Source organism: Sciurus vulgaris, assembly GCF_902686455.1.
Source record: "Sciurus vulgaris genome assembly, chromosome: 7".
In the NCBI taxonomy this organism is placed as follows: domain Eukaryota; kingdom Metazoa; phylum Chordata; class Mammalia; order Rodentia; family Sciuridae; genus Sciurus; species Sciurus vulgaris.
This window is the reverse complement of record NC_136467.1, coordinates 3133724-3149755: the sequence shown is the minus strand read 5'-3', so window position 1 is coordinate 3149755 and position 16032 is coordinate 3133724. Positions and strand designations below refer to the sequence as shown.

General features: G+C 48.1%; 1 protein-coding gene across 5 annotated transcripts in view; it reads right to left on the bottom strand.

Moving 5' to 3' along the window:
* The window catches only part of LOC306666278 (uncharacterized protein), a 66517-nt gene that overhangs the window by 33969 nt on the left and 16516 nt on the right, over window positions 1–16032 (bottom strand). Inside the window, exons 1-2 of one of the 5 annotated variants that reach the window (XM_079148250.1) lie at window positions 11452–11575; window positions 9382–11368 (exon numbers count right to left, since the gene is read on the bottom strand). The exons of the other annotated variants lie outside the window; for them this stretch is intronic. The gene's annotated coding sequence lies outside the window, so the exon portion shown is untranslated. Of the gene's footprint in view, window positions 1–9381; window positions 11369–11451; window positions 11576–16032 lie in introns of those variants that run through there. 5 annotated transcript variants of the gene reach the window in all.

Below are 16032 nucleotides of genomic sequence, written 5' to 3'. Positions count from 1 at the left end.
GAAGATGAGACCAAGAGACCACCAGCCACCACTGCCCTTACAACCCAAATACCTCTTCTGAAGGGAAACAGGACCTGAGGGGTGAAGGACCCAGGGAACCTGAAGTTTAGAGCACTCAAATTCAGCTCTCCCCTCCACAGCGCCATTAGTACAGACCTTAAACTCTGCAAGAAGGTTTCACAAATAAACGCAGGTGGGGCCTCAGACTAGTCAGCTAGGAAGGCTGCTCTTCCTGGGTCGTGGCAAACACCCCAAGTGCCTTCATCTTTGATCTCACTCACTTCTAATTAGCAAGAAAGCAGCTTCATTTAGTGATTAAAAATTGTTAAGTGATGTTACAAAACATAAAGATTTCTGGAGCATCTTGTTCAGACAGACAGCAGAGGGCAGAGGTGAGTTTGGAGTTGGATTGTGCCCGCCAGACACCACCCCAAACGGTTCACCGCTCCTTTGTTGGGAGAATTGAAAATCAGATGAAACGATTTCTGAAGTTTGTTTGATTTTAAAAATGTACAAAAAATTGCCTTTTTCATACCTTTGGTCATAAGAAGAATGGAGTCACTACAAAGTTAAATCCTAATAATAAAGATCTTCAATAAATCAGTGTCAGAAACAAATTTTTGCCAAAAATCCCACAAAAAATTTTTTGATTCCTTAGAAGCATCAAAAATTTATGTATGAACATAAGTGTTTGCTGAATATCATTAAACTTTTTACACCTTTGCATTGGAAGTTGATGTTTTCCTGTTTTTACTTTCAATAGGGATTGTTTTAAAATTTAATGATAGAATGCAACTTTGAGTAGGAAATCCTGTCCTTGGTGTCTGTAAACATTTTGTTAAAGTTTTTTTTTTTTAAATTTCCTCATAGGAACTTAGTTCAAAGTTCATCGTACTTTGCTAGTTATTTCCCTACACAAAAACATACGCTTTGGCTAGGTACTGGGATAAATTCCATACAAAATGCAAGTCCTTTGTAGCTTCTACATTTCCTGAAGATGTTTTCTACAGTCTCACTGCAGCTTTAAAACAGAGGACAAGGAAAATGCAGTTGCCACCTTCCCCACCCTCATTATGGGGTCACTGTCGGAAACTGGTTGGCAGTAGGGAAGAGGGGGTCATTTTCCTTTAAAATGGAGACGAGTTTCTTTTAGGAAGGAAATTCCCTGAGGAAGTTGTTTTAAAACAAATAAATGTTCAGGATGAAGCCAGCAAAAGGTGTGAAGGGGTCCTCTTTGATTTCCCAATTTGTGTATTTGGGCTCAGACAACATTCTATGCACATACTAATCAAATGCTAATGTGCCTCCTGCAAGGACAGTGGTATTTGACAGGAGGTTCTGCAAACAGAAAAGTTTTTGGTGTATTTTTAATCCCGTCAAGTTGCTTTGGGTGGGAGGGAGGCGGTGCTGGGGGAGGTGGGAGATCTGGTGCCTGGGAATGGATTCCCAGTTTGACTTCCTAGGTCCAGAGCCCAGTGACTTAGGAGTGATCCCACATCAATGATTTTTCTGAAAGGTGCAAACAAATCCTTCAAAGTCTTCAGATGACTGTTTATTTAACGCCCTCAACTCCCCAGGGCATTGCTTCCCAAATTTGAATGTGCATCAGAATCACCTGCAAGGTTTGCTATAACAGCTTGGAGGGACCCCACCCCAGTCTGGAGCAGCAGGTCTGTGTGGGGACAGAATCTATGTTTAGGACAGGTCCTCTGCTGGGTGAGGACTCCTCCCAACTCAATGGGAGACCAGGGCATCCAAGCGTTATCTTAAATCTCAGATGCTGAAGACTTTATTGTTCCTACAAAGGTCAGCAGACAGGAACTGTCCCTGCTTACTGGCTAAAGAAATGGTGCTCCTTCACTGCAACAGGAAGCTGGTTTGGAAAGACAGGTGAGGCTGTGGACAAAGACTGGAGTCAAGGAAAGGTGCCCTTTGAAGCCCAAGGGTGCTGGGTTTTTTTCCATACAGCAACTCCAACCACGAGCAGAGCCGGAAATGCCTTTTCAGCATGCATTGTACCCAGCAGTCATTCTAAAAGGTGTGAGGTGACATCTCCCTGTGACTAGGCTTGCATGTCCCTAGTGGTTAAAGGTGGGAGCAGGTTTCCATATTTCCTCCTTTCAGATGTCCACATCCTTTGTCCATTTTAAAATCAGGCAGGTCCTCTGCTTTCTTGTGGAACTCCTTCTATAGGCTGGACGCAGGTTTCTGAAGACCCCCCCCCCCGTCTGTGGCTGGCTTTGTGGCTTCCCTGCTGCAAGGAAGCTTGGAGCCTCCTCGCCCTCTACTTTTGTTTCCGCTGCCTGTGCCACTGGAGTTCTATCCAAAAGTCGCTGTCAGAACGACAGTGCTGTGGAGCTTTTCTCCTGCACTTCTTTGCAGCAGCTGCTCAGTTTCACATCATGTTTCACTCCTTTAGTCCTCTGGACTTGGTTTTTGTAAATCACATGAGGGAGGCATGTGTGGAGATTCAGTTTTCCCAACACTGTTTACTGAAGAGACTTCTTTCCCCACCGTGTGTTCTTGGCACCTCTGTCTAGGGTCAATGTACCATTAAACTTGGGCTTCTTTCTGGACTTTCTATGCTATTCCATTGCTCAACGAGTTTTCATACCTGTACCAGGTTTCATGACAACACTTTATATTTTGAAATCAGGGCATGTGATGACCACAGCTTTATTCTTTTTGCTAGAGATTGCTTTAGTATTTGGGGTGTTTTCTGGTTCCATGTAACTTTGATGACTGTTTTTTCATTTACTATGAAAAAAATGGCATCAGGATCTTGATAGGACTGGGGGCTGTTTTGCTGGTACTGATTCTTCTGTAGACACACCTAGAGAAGCTCTAGTTGTTTCACATGCACTCACTTGTTCATTCATTTTAGAAAGCAGGTGTGGTCAGGCACAGTGGAACATGCCTGTAATTCTAGTGACCCAGGAGGCTGATACAGGAGGATTGAAAGTTCAAGGCCAGTCTCAGCAACTTCAAGAGGCCCCTAAGAAACTTAGCAAGACCCTGTCTCTAAATAAAAAATGTAAAGCATTCAGGATGTAATTTGGTGGTTAAGTGCCCCTGGATTCAATCCCTGACACCAAAAAGAAAAAGAAGAAAGAAAGGCGTTGTGAAATGTGCTCTTCTGAGCTTCTAGGAAATGTTGTTGAGCAAAACCTGTAAAGCAGATAAACTCCTTGCTCTGGAGCTTAGGTGGAAAAACACTAAGTTACTGGGGGCTGAAGGTGACCAGAGCTGTGCAAAAAAGACAGAACGGACAAGCGAGGACTGCCAGCAGGTGGCCCAGGTGGCCGAGAAGGGGAAGGAGGGTGTCCAGCCAGGCAGATCCAGAGCAGCCATGAACTCGGGTGATCAGGTGAGGAGCAGGTCCTCAGAGGAGAGTGCTGCCAGCCCAGGGCCAGCAGGCAAAGGCTCCAAGCCAGGATGGTCTCCACATACTCAGGAGGCAGCAGGGACCCAGATAGGAGGACAGGAGAGTGACCATACCAGATTCCGAGGTCAGCTGCGGTGTGCACAGGTGGGGAGGAGGCGGGCAGGAGGATGCCAGGTGTGCAGGGAAGGCCCAGGGCAGGGCAGGGGAGGAACAGCAAGACCCTGCAGAGTTCTGAGCAGAAGCCCTCTGACAATCCACGTGGGGAGAAGGGTGACCCCAATCTCGCAGGAATCCTGTAGTGTATGCACACACAGAAAAGCCAGTGAGAGTGTGTTCGTGCCCTGGGTGGGGTGATACTGCGTTGTCCCGCGGTTCTGGTGGCCAGAAGTCTGAGACCAAGGTGTGGGCAGAGCCAGGCCCCAGGTGTGGCCAGCGGTCCTCCGCACCCCACGGATCCGGGCCTCCTCTGTGCGTGTCCACATCACCCTCTTCTCACAGGGAACCAGTCACATCGTGCCAGGCGGGTGTCAGGAGCCCTTCTGAACTAATCGCAGCAGCAGGGACGCTGTTCCAGAGGTGGCTGCCTGAAGGGACGAGCTCACCAGGGGCCGGGAGGGGCTGTTCACACTGCCCCGATGGGGTTCCTCTGTGCCCCGGGAGTGCGCTTCGAGGGCAGCCACGGCCTGCGTCTGGCTCCCCCTGCCCGCATTACTCCGTGCCCTCCGTGGCCTGTGCCGGCGCTGGGGTTCCTTTAATGCGGTGCTGTCCCTAACTTCGGCCAGGCCTCGTGACTTTGAGAGCATCCCAGGACGTTCTAGACGCGGTGCGACACACCCGACACACCCGAGAGCCGCGAGCGAGAGTGGCGGGTGGGGCTCTCCACCTGCCCGCAGCGGCAGCCGCGCCCCTTCGCGCCCGACCCTGTCCCACCTCTCCCCTGACCCGCGTCTCCACCACTCGCCCGGCTCCCCGCTCTTCTCTGTGCCGCCTGCTCACTGTTCCTTGCACACCGCGTGCCCGGGGTCCTGGCACCTGCTGCTCCCTCTGGGGCGTCAGGCCCAGACCCAGGCCGCGCCTCTCCTCCTCCAAGCCCGTGCTCAGTGCTGCCCCTGGGCGCGGCCGCCGGTTCCCGTCTAAATCCTAAGCGCCCCTTAGCCTGCCCTGTGTCCCGCAGCACACACCCGCTCCCACCCCGCCGCTGATGTGCCGATTTATCCTTGTATCACTTTTTAGCTTGTCCCTGGTTTGTAGAGGAAGCGGCAGCAGGGCAGGGATTTCTCTCTCTCTCTCTCTCTGGGGAGACAAGTGGAGGACCCCGCGGGTGCTCATGTGAATGAGATGGACATACCTGGGGCTAGGACCGGCTTTTCCACCACAGGTGCCCACCCAATGTCACCAGCTGGTTGCCTTTTCTGTTCTCCACGGGAAGGTCCTCTCCAGGAGCTTTTACCCAGGATGCGCTCAAGTTCCATAAAGCAGAACCACCAGGCCCAGTCCTAGCCCAGCCAGGAGGAGTGGCCTGGAGCAAAGACCCCAGGTGGCCCAGTGGACAGGCACATCTGGGAAGACAGCTTCCTCCCCTCCTCTGAGACTGTAAGTAAGTGGCATGCCACTTAAAGGGCTTGCCCCTCGCCTGCAAAACGGACCCCGGAAGATAAATGCAGTCAGTTCTCCTCATTTGCAGACTCTGTACTGGCAAATTCACCTGCTTGCTAAAATTTATTTGTGACCCAAGAATCAGCACTTAGGTGTTCTTGCTTGTTCAAAGGCAGGCAGCGTCACCAGTCACCCAGGTGCAGGCTCGCGGCTGAGCTGGAGAAGGCCACACGCTGCCCTCGGCTCCCGTGGTGTCCTTGGCCATCCACTCACACCCTTGTGCCTTTTGTTGATTTCACTGTCTAACCTGGCCCTGGCTCACTGCCGAAGAGCAGACTAGTGATCCCAAGCACAAGAGGGCTGTGACAGGTCTCCTCGGTGTGTAGAGAGGCCCCTCAGGCGTGAGCGCTGTCTCTGCGACGTGCAGGTAAAACAAAGAAGACCGAGACCAGAGCTGGTGGAAGGGAACCCTGAGCTCCTCAGGAGCATCCGGCTGTAGAACGTGACCTGCTGGGTGAGAACTGACTGCTTTTCTCTTAACACGCGTGTCCTGGGCCTGCTCCGCGGTGCCACGGCGGGCATGCGGTAGGTCGTGGTCCACCCCACACAGGGCGAAGGAGGAACGGAGCCCGCAGGACTGCGAGGTGCTCGGCCACCTCAGGACTCCCTGCGGAGGGATCTCAAGGAACACTGCCTTCTTTCTTTGTTTTTGAAACCTCATCTTCTTATATAACCTGATTTCACTGAGCGACCTCTGAGGGTCCCCAAAACTCACGTGTTGGAAACGTGATCTCCAGAGTTGGGAGGTGGGCCTAACGGGGGGTTCTGTCCCCAGGGCTCCACCCTGGTAATCCGAGGAGTGCCGTCATGCCTGGGGCTAAGAGAGTGGACTCACCGCCTTTGCTTTACCAGGCAGGACACAGTCCTCCCTGCAGAGTATCCAACAGAAAGGTGCCAACCTGACAACTGCCCTCACCGGACACCAAACCTGCCAGCATTTTGATATTGGACTTCAGCCTCCACAACTATGAGAAAATAATTTCTGTTCTTTACAAATTACCCAGCCTCAGGTATTCTGTTATAGCAACACAAAACGGATTAATGCAGAGCCTGATACAGCTCTCCAAAGCACCTGTCATGGGGAATGAACCATGGGGATTTTTTTGTTTACTTATTTTGCAATGTTTTAGTGCATTGACCTTTTCCCACAAGTGGCTGAGCCTTAAACACTCATATGTTTGTACACCTGTGTTCACAGCAGTTTTATTCACAGTGGGTACAACACAGAAGCAAACCAATTGTCTACTGACAGATGAATGGACAATGAAAATGTGGCACACACGGACATGGGATATCCTTCAATCTTTAGGGAAGGAGATTCTGACAGGTGCCCCAACCTGGATAAGCCATGAGGTCATCGCACTCAATGAAAGAAGTCGTCACAAAAGACGAATGCAGTGTGTCCCACTAACTTGCTTACCAAGGACCCTCAACTTCTCAGGAACAGAAAGCAGAATGACAGCTGGGGCTGGACAGGGGGCGACGGAGAGTCCCGTCTAGGAGTCTCGGCTTGGGAAGATGAGAAGCCTGTGCGGGGATGGGGGCGAAGCTGTGAGCGCCTGAAGGGAGCTGATGAACTGCACCCTCGGAAAGGGCCAAGGTCACACGTTTGTGCCACCTCTTTTACCACAATTTCTTAAAAGTTTTGAAGGAGAAAAAAAACCAACACTACTATACGTGAACATTCAAGCAGAGAGATATGAGGGTACAACAATCATAGCTGTGATCCTAGCTCCAGGTGGGTGGGGCGGCAGGCGGCCTCCAGGCTCCCGAGCTAGAGGTGAGCTTGAACCCTGCTGTGGTTCTCCAAGTCCCTGCAGAGGGAGGTGGCTTCTGTGGGTTTGGCCCCCTTCTTTCCTTTCTTTCCACGGGGCACCTCTGCTCTGTCAGCACCTATTCCTGAGGGGCAGGCCCAGGGCCCGCCTTGGACTGTGAGCAAGGAGGTCAGCTGCGGGTTCTGGCTGCCCTGGGCAGCCAGGTTCCTCTCAGGAGCTGCACATTGGCGGGCACACCTCTGCCCTGGGCCTCCCAGCTCCCTCAGCAAACTCTTCCCTGGGCCATGGCTCACATTGCATCCAGCACACACTCTAATGACTCCCTAACACTTCAAAGAACTGGATACCATTAGGGTCCAGGACCCAGGACTCCAAATACAACCTCCGGCCTTTGAAGAAGCAGCTGAAGTGGGAAGACCCCACCCTCCCCACCTTCCCTCCTTCAGGTCAGAGACCCTCACTGCAACCCTGCCCGTCCCACGCCGGAGGAGAGGGATGCCTTGTCTGGAGACAAAGGCTGTGGGGAAGGACCTTTGTCCAATCAGATGGCCGCCCACTCCTCTTCAAACTTAAGCTTGAAAATAGACAATTCCGTTTCTTTAGGTCTTCGTTTCTTTATGAAGGACTCGATGCTGTACAAAATCACATTGAACAAACTCGTGTGCTTTTCCCGTGTTACTTCGTCTTTGGTCATGGGTGCCTCAACCACGGACCTGGCAATGAGTGAGGAGAAGAAACCCTCCCTCCTCTGCGAGGGAGGGGCAATGGCAGCAGGCTTGAGGCATGAAGCTAGGAAACTAGCACGGTATCTGCTCGTGGCAGGGAGGCACCGGGGTAAAGGACAGCTCTCCAGGTAGCCTCGGCTGGCCTGTGGTCTAGTGAGCAGCGTGTGCTGCGCTGTATCTCAAAGAAAAGAAAATGCTAGTGGAAGAAAAGAGAGCCCCTTGACACCAAATGCCCTCAGCCCAGCCGCGGGGACACCACTGACTAGCAGCCCCCTAGGCTGAAGGCATCTTTGAACACAAACAGCCGCTGCACAGAAGCCGGCGCCCGTGGGGGCCTGTACTCAGCTCGCGTCCTCCCCACACTTGGCTGGATCCGACCAACCGAGGAGACCTGAGCTGGCATGAGGAGGGCCTGGGCTTGCGTGGGAGGCTCCAGAGCTCTGTGCAGAGGCCAAGAAGCAGGGAGATGTGGGCAGGGGCTGGCAGTGCAGCTGCAGGGACCAGCAGGCCCATGGCTTGCCAGCAGGCTGGATGCCGGGGCCAGGGCTGCAGAGGTGTGGCTGGCAGCAAGACCTTTCTGCCAGAGGCAGCGATGGATGACGGGCCCAGGACGAAGCCTGGCTCTGCCCCACCCTGCCCATCTGAAGTCAGTCCGCCCCCTCCCTGAGCCCCAGTCCCCATCTGTGAAACAGGTGTGCCCAGGACCTGCCTGGAAGGGGAAGGGGTGAGGGGACAAGGTGCAACCAGCCTGGTCCCCAGAGCTCAGGCCACTTCCCACAGCCCAGGGAAGCCTACGGCCTGAGAGAAGGCAGACACCCAAGGCAAGGGCGAGGCCACTGCAGGACCAGTGGGACTGCCTCAGAATAAAGCCTCTTTAAAGGCGGCTGTGGATGCAGCTCCAGTGCTGTTTGTCCAGCATCCGGGGCCCTGGTCCCACCCGGGACGGAGGAAGTAAGGTGGGGAGGAGACTCAGCGGGGGAGGAAGCGCCCTCAGCAGCTCTGACGGCACCGCGCCGCGCCCCCTCCCTGCCCCCCAGACCCGAGTTCTCTGGAAGCCCCAACATTCCTATTGCCCACATGCACTGCCAGCTTACAGGATGTGTTTTCTTCAGACTAAATACAGCCCACGGGAAAACATTAGGATGTGGGTCTATTCCCAACTTGATCTACTGACTGGATGGAGGTCCTGAAGAGGACCAGACCTCTGCCACCCGCCCTGGGCTCCGCCATTAGGAAAACTGAGCTCAGCAGGTGCAGTGGCACACTTATAATACCAGCAATCGGGAGGCTGAGGCAGGAGGATCACAAGTCCAAGGCCAACCTCAACATCCAGCCAGGCCCTAAACAACTTAAAATCAACAGGAATGGGGACGTGGCCCAGGGGTAAAACCCCCCTGGGCTCCGTCATCAGTACCAAAACAACTGCATGAATAAATCGGACTCTCCGAGCTGAAGTCTCCTTGGCCCCTCTCATGTTCACTGCTGACAGTTTCCTGTTAGGAAGAGCCCAGGACCCCAGGGGAAGGTCCCATCTCTCTCTCTTTGAACAGGTGTCCCGCTCCAGGCTGCCTTCACAAATAGACCTCCATGCTTCTCTTGACCTGCCCAGAACCTCCTTCCTGTAAGAAAGTCAGGAACCTGCCAGGGAAGAGCTGAGGGCCCGCCTTGGGACCCCTATGCAGTGACAGCACCAAACACACACACACACACACACACACACACACACACACACACACGCACATGCACCAGGGGCCAGAGGCTGGTCTTCTGGAGTCCATGCACCCTGCCCTGCTGGCTCCCTGCTAGCAGTGGTGGTAACCCAGCACGTTCATGTCCTCACTACATCTGCCACCGTCACCTTCTCCATGTCAGCCTTCTGATGGCATGTGACCTTCTCCTCGTGGCTCTCCTGGCCTTGACGTCGTGGGTGAGGACATGTGTGTTCTTATCTGCATGTCTAGTCCTGTCTCCAGGCGGTGGCTCTGCCCCTGAGCCACACGCTTGGGTGTTGGGGTCCTCTCCAGATTCCAGATGTGACTCTTCTGCCAAAACGTGGCTTACAACTGTTTTCTCCCAACAGGTAACTTGTCATCCTCTTTGCTTTTTGGAATTTTCAAAAAATAATATGTTTTAAATCTAAATCTCACCATTTCAATTTACTTACAGTACCTAAAATACTTTTTGATTGGCTTTTAAAACACATGCAAGGCTAAACATTACATGATTGGCTTAACTGGAGTGTGCAAAGGTTAACTGGAGTCCTGCTCTAAGGGTTAAGGGGAGAGCTAATAAAGAGGCAAGCACACAGGATGGCAAAGAGCAAGAAGTGGCTTCCGTGGGAAAGCCAGTCCAGTTTATTACTATTCCAGGATCATGTCAAGTTACCTAGGTTCCATGGTAGAGTTAGCTTTGCACATGTGCAGATCACATAACTTGCTTGCTTCTCAGAGTCCACTACTACCAAAGGTTATTATAACAAGATAATGTCCCAGGCCTCAAGGACAGAGGAGCTGCAGAGCATCTCTAAGCCATTCAAACAGAGCGCCTTTCATCCCCAGGAGTGTGCTCAACTTGAAGGACTGTCCCTCCTCTGTATGTTGACTGACCTGAAATCCCTACAGGAGTGAATGGCGATCAAAACCAGCAAAAAAAATTGTAACTCAGAGTGAGATGAGTAAAACAAAATGATCACGTAACACGAAATATGCAAAAACAAGACTGTACTGAGCACCTTCCATGGCGTTTACCTGATACGCTTGAACTGAGATCAATCAGTCCTTCTTTTTAAATTTTTTTCCTTTTTTAAATTTTTTTTTTTTTTTTTAGATCTACATGTCCTGTCATTTTCTTAGTTAGGGTTTCGGCAGAGCAAAAGGTTTTCGTTTGGATTAAATCTGTTTTGATGGATCTTTCTTTTGGAGTGTGTTTGGGGGCCAGGTCCGAGGGGTCGCCGCCTGTTTTTCGAAGCCATCCCTCTCAGTGTTTGAACGTCCTAGGGCTTCGCAGCAGGCATCTGGGTCTGTGTTCTCTTCAAGTTCGCTTCTGCACCAGGTGGAGAGTCAGGTCAAGGCCCATTTTTGGCCTGTGGCTATCACATGGCTCTGCACCATTTCTGCCTTTTCCCAGTTGAAGCGTCTGTACCTCGGGTAGAGTCAGCTGGGCGCCGTGTGTGGGTCTTCCCATCAGCTAGCCTCGATCTCTACAGCTTTATGATGACTCCTGCCTTGGAATCAGGATAAAGTACCCCCCCTTCACTCTTTTTCAAATTTGTTGTAGTTACTTCAGTTTCTTTGCCTTTCCAAATAAATGTTGGAATCGTCTTGTTTCTATCTACAAAACTGTCCTGCTACCATTTTGACAGAAATGGTTACATCTGCACATCAGTTTGGGAAGGACTAATTCAGTTACATTTTGACTTTATTTTCATCCATTTTTGCTGCTATAACAAAACGCCACAGACTGTATCATTTATAAACAATAGAAATTGTTTTTCATGCTTCTGGATGTTAGGAAGTCCAAGACCATGCCGCTGGCAGGTTTAGTGTCTGCTGAAAGCTCGGTGCTTGGTGCTGTGTCCTCTGGAGAGCACAGATGCTGTGTCCATGGAAGAAGGGACGGACATGCAAACTCATGCCCTTTCATAAGGGTGTTGATCCCACACCTAGAGATTTGGGGGGGGGCATTTAAAATTACAAATGCAATTTTCTTTTAAATTACCTATCCATGGTGAATTCTAGTATGGGGGTGGGGTTCTGTTTCATTCAAGCCATCAAATCTACGGTGGGTGTATCCTCCGGGTGCCACTGCGGCCACGCCACCACAGACGCCTGGAGGCCTTTTCCAGGCGCCACTGGCGTTGCCCAGAGGTCTTCTGGGGCACGGCTGCTCCTGACGTCGCTGCCACAGGCACCGGGAGGCCTTTTCTCCAGGCGCTGCTACTGCTGTTGACTCTGTCGCGGTCGCCGTAGCCCAGAGGTCTGCTGCCCTCGACTGCCTCCGATGCCCACGGCCTTCTACACTGCTGCTGCTGCTGCTGTGGCCAAAGCCACTGCCGTCACCCGGAGGTCACCTGGAGGTCACCTGGAGGTCACCTGGAGGTCACCTGGAGGTCTCCTCTCTGGGTGCTGCCTGCAGCACCTGCAGCCACAGCCACGGACGTCTGCAGCTGAGCCCCGCCTGCTCACTGCCCTGCCACTGCTGCTTCCACCACTGCCCAAGGCCCGTGGCCAGGGAGACTCCAGGTCCGGTTGATCCCTGTTGAACGTCGGCCAGAGCCTGGGGTTTGCTTGGGGTGCCAGTGGGCTTGCTGCCACTGCGTCTTGGGGTGAAGCCGCCCCTGTCTGGGGACACCAGCCAGGACCTGGGTCCAGTGTTGGGGTGCCTGCGGGTTTGGCTGCCCCTGGGGTCTGCCTCCTGGGAGTGCGGTGGCCGCCATCCAGTGACTCTCAGGGCTGCTCATCCTGGTGGGCTCTCTCCAAATTCCTGTGGCAATGAGACCGTGGGACTGCGATGTGGCCGAACCCAGGGCCTCTGAGGCCCAGAGTGGGGAGATAGTGACTGGGTCTGCCAGGGCCTGTCTGGCCAGGCAGTCTTGAGGGAAGTCAGAGACAGGGTGGAGGGGCTTCGGACGCTGGCAGGGACAATTGTTCAATTTTCCACTGAGATTTATTTTATTTTTGTGTTTTTCTTCTCTGGCATCTCTCTCTACCTTATTTGATATTTGGAGCAGGGTGGGGTATTTTGTGCATCAGCTTGTTGGAGACGGTGATATATGCATGGTGTTTTGCAGTTCTGCTGTGTAGTCTTATATTTTTAATGTTTTTTCTCTTTATATGTATTTGTCCTCTCACTTGTCTGTCTTCCTGGATTCCATTTCCACCTTTTCTCCACCTAACAGCCAATTTCTGTTGGTTCCTCTTCTACTCTTCCTGTGGATTTTTGCTTTCTGGCTTCTCTCTGTCTCCCTCGTGAACACCATGTCCTGCACTGTTTCTGTTCTTTCTTTGTCCACTATTTGAGATGGTAAATCCATTTGGCAAATTTTCTGTTTTTATTGTGTACAGTGATTGAACTTATCATTTCTGTTTATATTGAGAGGGTTCTGGACACCTTGCTGGGAGCTGTTAGATTTGAGACTGTATATTCTTTGCACAGGGTGCTGTTAACATTGGTCTCTCTCTTAAAGGTGGGATACAGGAAATCTTCAGGGACCATACAGGTGTACAGGGTGGAATCTGTGTTGCCTCAGATCCATACACTACATAGGAAAACACACAGGCAACATGAAAAACAAGGGAACAAAATGCCACCAGTAAACCAAGATGCCCCAATAAGAGAAGCCACTGACAGCACAGAACTGTGCAAGAGGAGTTTAGAAGGTACACAGTTAAACTGATCTGTGAAGTAAAGGGTGGTATGAAGAGAGAAATCAAAGAGAAAATACAGGAAGTGAAAGATCACTTCAATAAAGAGTTAAAGACTGTGAAAAAAACAAGTAGAAATCCTTGAAATGAAGGAATCAATAAATCAAATTATAAATTCAATGGAAAGCATCACCAACAGAACAGACCATTTGGAAGACAGAACCTCAGACAAATATTTAATATTGAAAATAAAGTTGAGCATGCAGAGAAGATGGTAAGAAATCATGAACAGAACTTCCAAGAATTATGGGATAACATGAAAAGACCAAATTTAAGAGTTATCGGGATAGAAGCAGGAACAGAGATACAAACCAAGGGAATGCACAACATTTTCAATGACATAATATCAGAAAATTTCCCAAACCTAAAGAATGAAATGGAAAATCAAACACAGGAGGCTTGCAGGACCCAAATGTACAAACACACAGCAGACCCACACCTAGATACATTATAATGAAAATGACTAAAATACTAAATAAGGACAAAGTCATAAAGGCCATCAGAGGAAAAAAGGCAAATTACATATATGGGAAAATCAATTCAAATCTCAACTGATTTCTCAACCCAGATTCTCAAAGTTAGGAGGTCATGGAACAACATGTTTCAAACTCTGAAAGAAAGTGGATGCCAAACCGAGAATATTATATCCAGCAAGATTAAGTTTCAGATTTCCATGATAAACAAAAGTTAAAAGAATTCACAATTAGAAAGCCTGCATTACAGAACATTCTCAACAAAATATTCCAAGAGGACAGAATAAAAAAAAAAAGCAAAAAACAGCAAAGGGAGAAACCACATTAAAGGAATAATCAAAGGAGAAACTAAATCAAATAAAAAGCCAGAAATAAACCAAAATGACTGGGATGCAAGTCATGTTTCAGTAATAACCTTGAATGTTAATGGCCTGAGCTCATCAATCAAAAGAAATAGACTTGCAGATTGGATTAAAAAACAAGACCCAACAATATGCTTTCTACAAGAGATTCACCTCATAGGCAAAGACATCCACAGACTGAAAGTGAAAAGATGGGAAAAAACATATCACTCACTTGAACTGCATAAATAAGCAGGAGTTTCCATCCTCATATCAGATGAAGTGGACTTTAAGCCAAAGTTAATCAGAAGGGAAAAAATAGGTCATTTCATTCTACTGAAGGGAACTATATATCAGCAAGACATAATGATCACAAATATTTATGATCCAAACAATGGAGCACCTATGTACATTAAACAAACCCTTCTCAATTTCAAGAATCAAATAGACCACAACACAATAATACTGGATGACTTTCACACACCTCTCTCACTCCTGGACAAATCTTCTAAACAAAAACTTGATAAAGGAACTGTAGAACTAAATAATTCAATCAATTATTTAGACTTAACAGACGTATATAAAATATTTTATCCATCAACAAGTGAATACATTTTTTTCTCAGCAGTACATGAATCCTTCTCTAAAATAGACCATATCTTATGCCACAAAGTTACTCTTAGTAAATACAAAAAATGGAGATAATACCCTGCATTCTATCAGATAATAATTAGAAATCAATGATAAAATAAAAAACAGAAGCTACTCTAACACATGGAGACTAAGTAATACACTATTAAATGATGAATGGATAGGACAAGGAATCAAAGATGAAATGACAAAATACTCAAAGGTAAATGAGAATAACAATACAACATACCACAATCTCTGGGACATTATGAAGGCAGTACTATGGAGAAAGTTCATTGCATTGCACTCATACATTAAAAGAATAAAAAAATCAACAAATAAATGACCTAACATTACATCTCAAAGCCCTAGAAAAACAAGAACAAATCAACACCAAAAGCTGCAGAAGACAGGAAGTAATTAAAATCAGAGCTGAAATCAAAGAAATTGAAACAAAAGAAACAATTGTTAAAATTGACAAAACAAAAAGTTGGTTCTTTGAAAAAATAAATAAAATCAATAAACCCCTAGCCATACTAACAAAGAGAAAAAGAGAGAAAACCCAAATTACTGAACTACATGATGAAAAGGGAAATATTACAACAAACACAACTGAAATACAGAAGATAATTAGGAACTATTTTGAAATCTTATACTCGAATAAAATAGAAAATATTGAAGACATTGACAAATTTCTAGGGACATATGACCTACCTAAACTGAATCAGGAAGTCATACATGATTTAAACAGAATAATTTCAAGTAATGAAATAGAAAATGCCATTAAAAGCCTAACAATTAAGAAAAGCCCAGGACTGGATGGATTCTAAGCCTAGTTTTACAAGACCTTCAAAGAAGAATTAACACCAATATTCCTCAAATTACTTCACAAAATAGAAAAGGAGGAAACCCTTCCAAACTCACTCTATGAGGCTAGTATCTACCCTGATACCAAAACCAAAGGCACATCAAGGAAAGAAAACTTTAGACCAATATTCCTGAGGAAAACAGACACAAAAATTCTCAATAAAATACTGTCAAGTCACATACAAAAACATATTAAAAAGGTAGTGCGCTACAATCAAGTGGGTTTCATCCCAGGGATGCAGGGTTGGTTCAACATACAGAAATCAATAAAAGTAACTCATCATAGCAATAGACTTAAAGACAAGAATCACATGATCATCTCAGTAGATGCAGAAAAAGCATTTGACAAAATACAGCACTCCTTCATGTTCAAAATACTAGAAAAACTGGGGATAATACCTCAACATCATAAAAACATAAGTACTAAACCCAAGGCCAACATCATTCTAAAGGGAGAAAAATTAAAAGCATCCCCTCTAAAAACTAGAACAAGACAAGGATGCCCTTTTTTACCACTTTTATTCAACATTGTCCTTGAAACTCTAGCCAGAGCAATTAGACAGACCAAAGAAACTAAAGGTATACAAATAGGTAAAGAAGAACTCAAACTATCACTATTTGCTGAAAATATGATTTTATATTTAGAAGGTCCAAAAAATCCCACCAAAAACTTTTAGTCCTAAAAAATGAATTCAGCAAAGTAGCAAGATATAAAACCAGTACCCATAAATCAAATGCATTCCTATACATCTGTAAA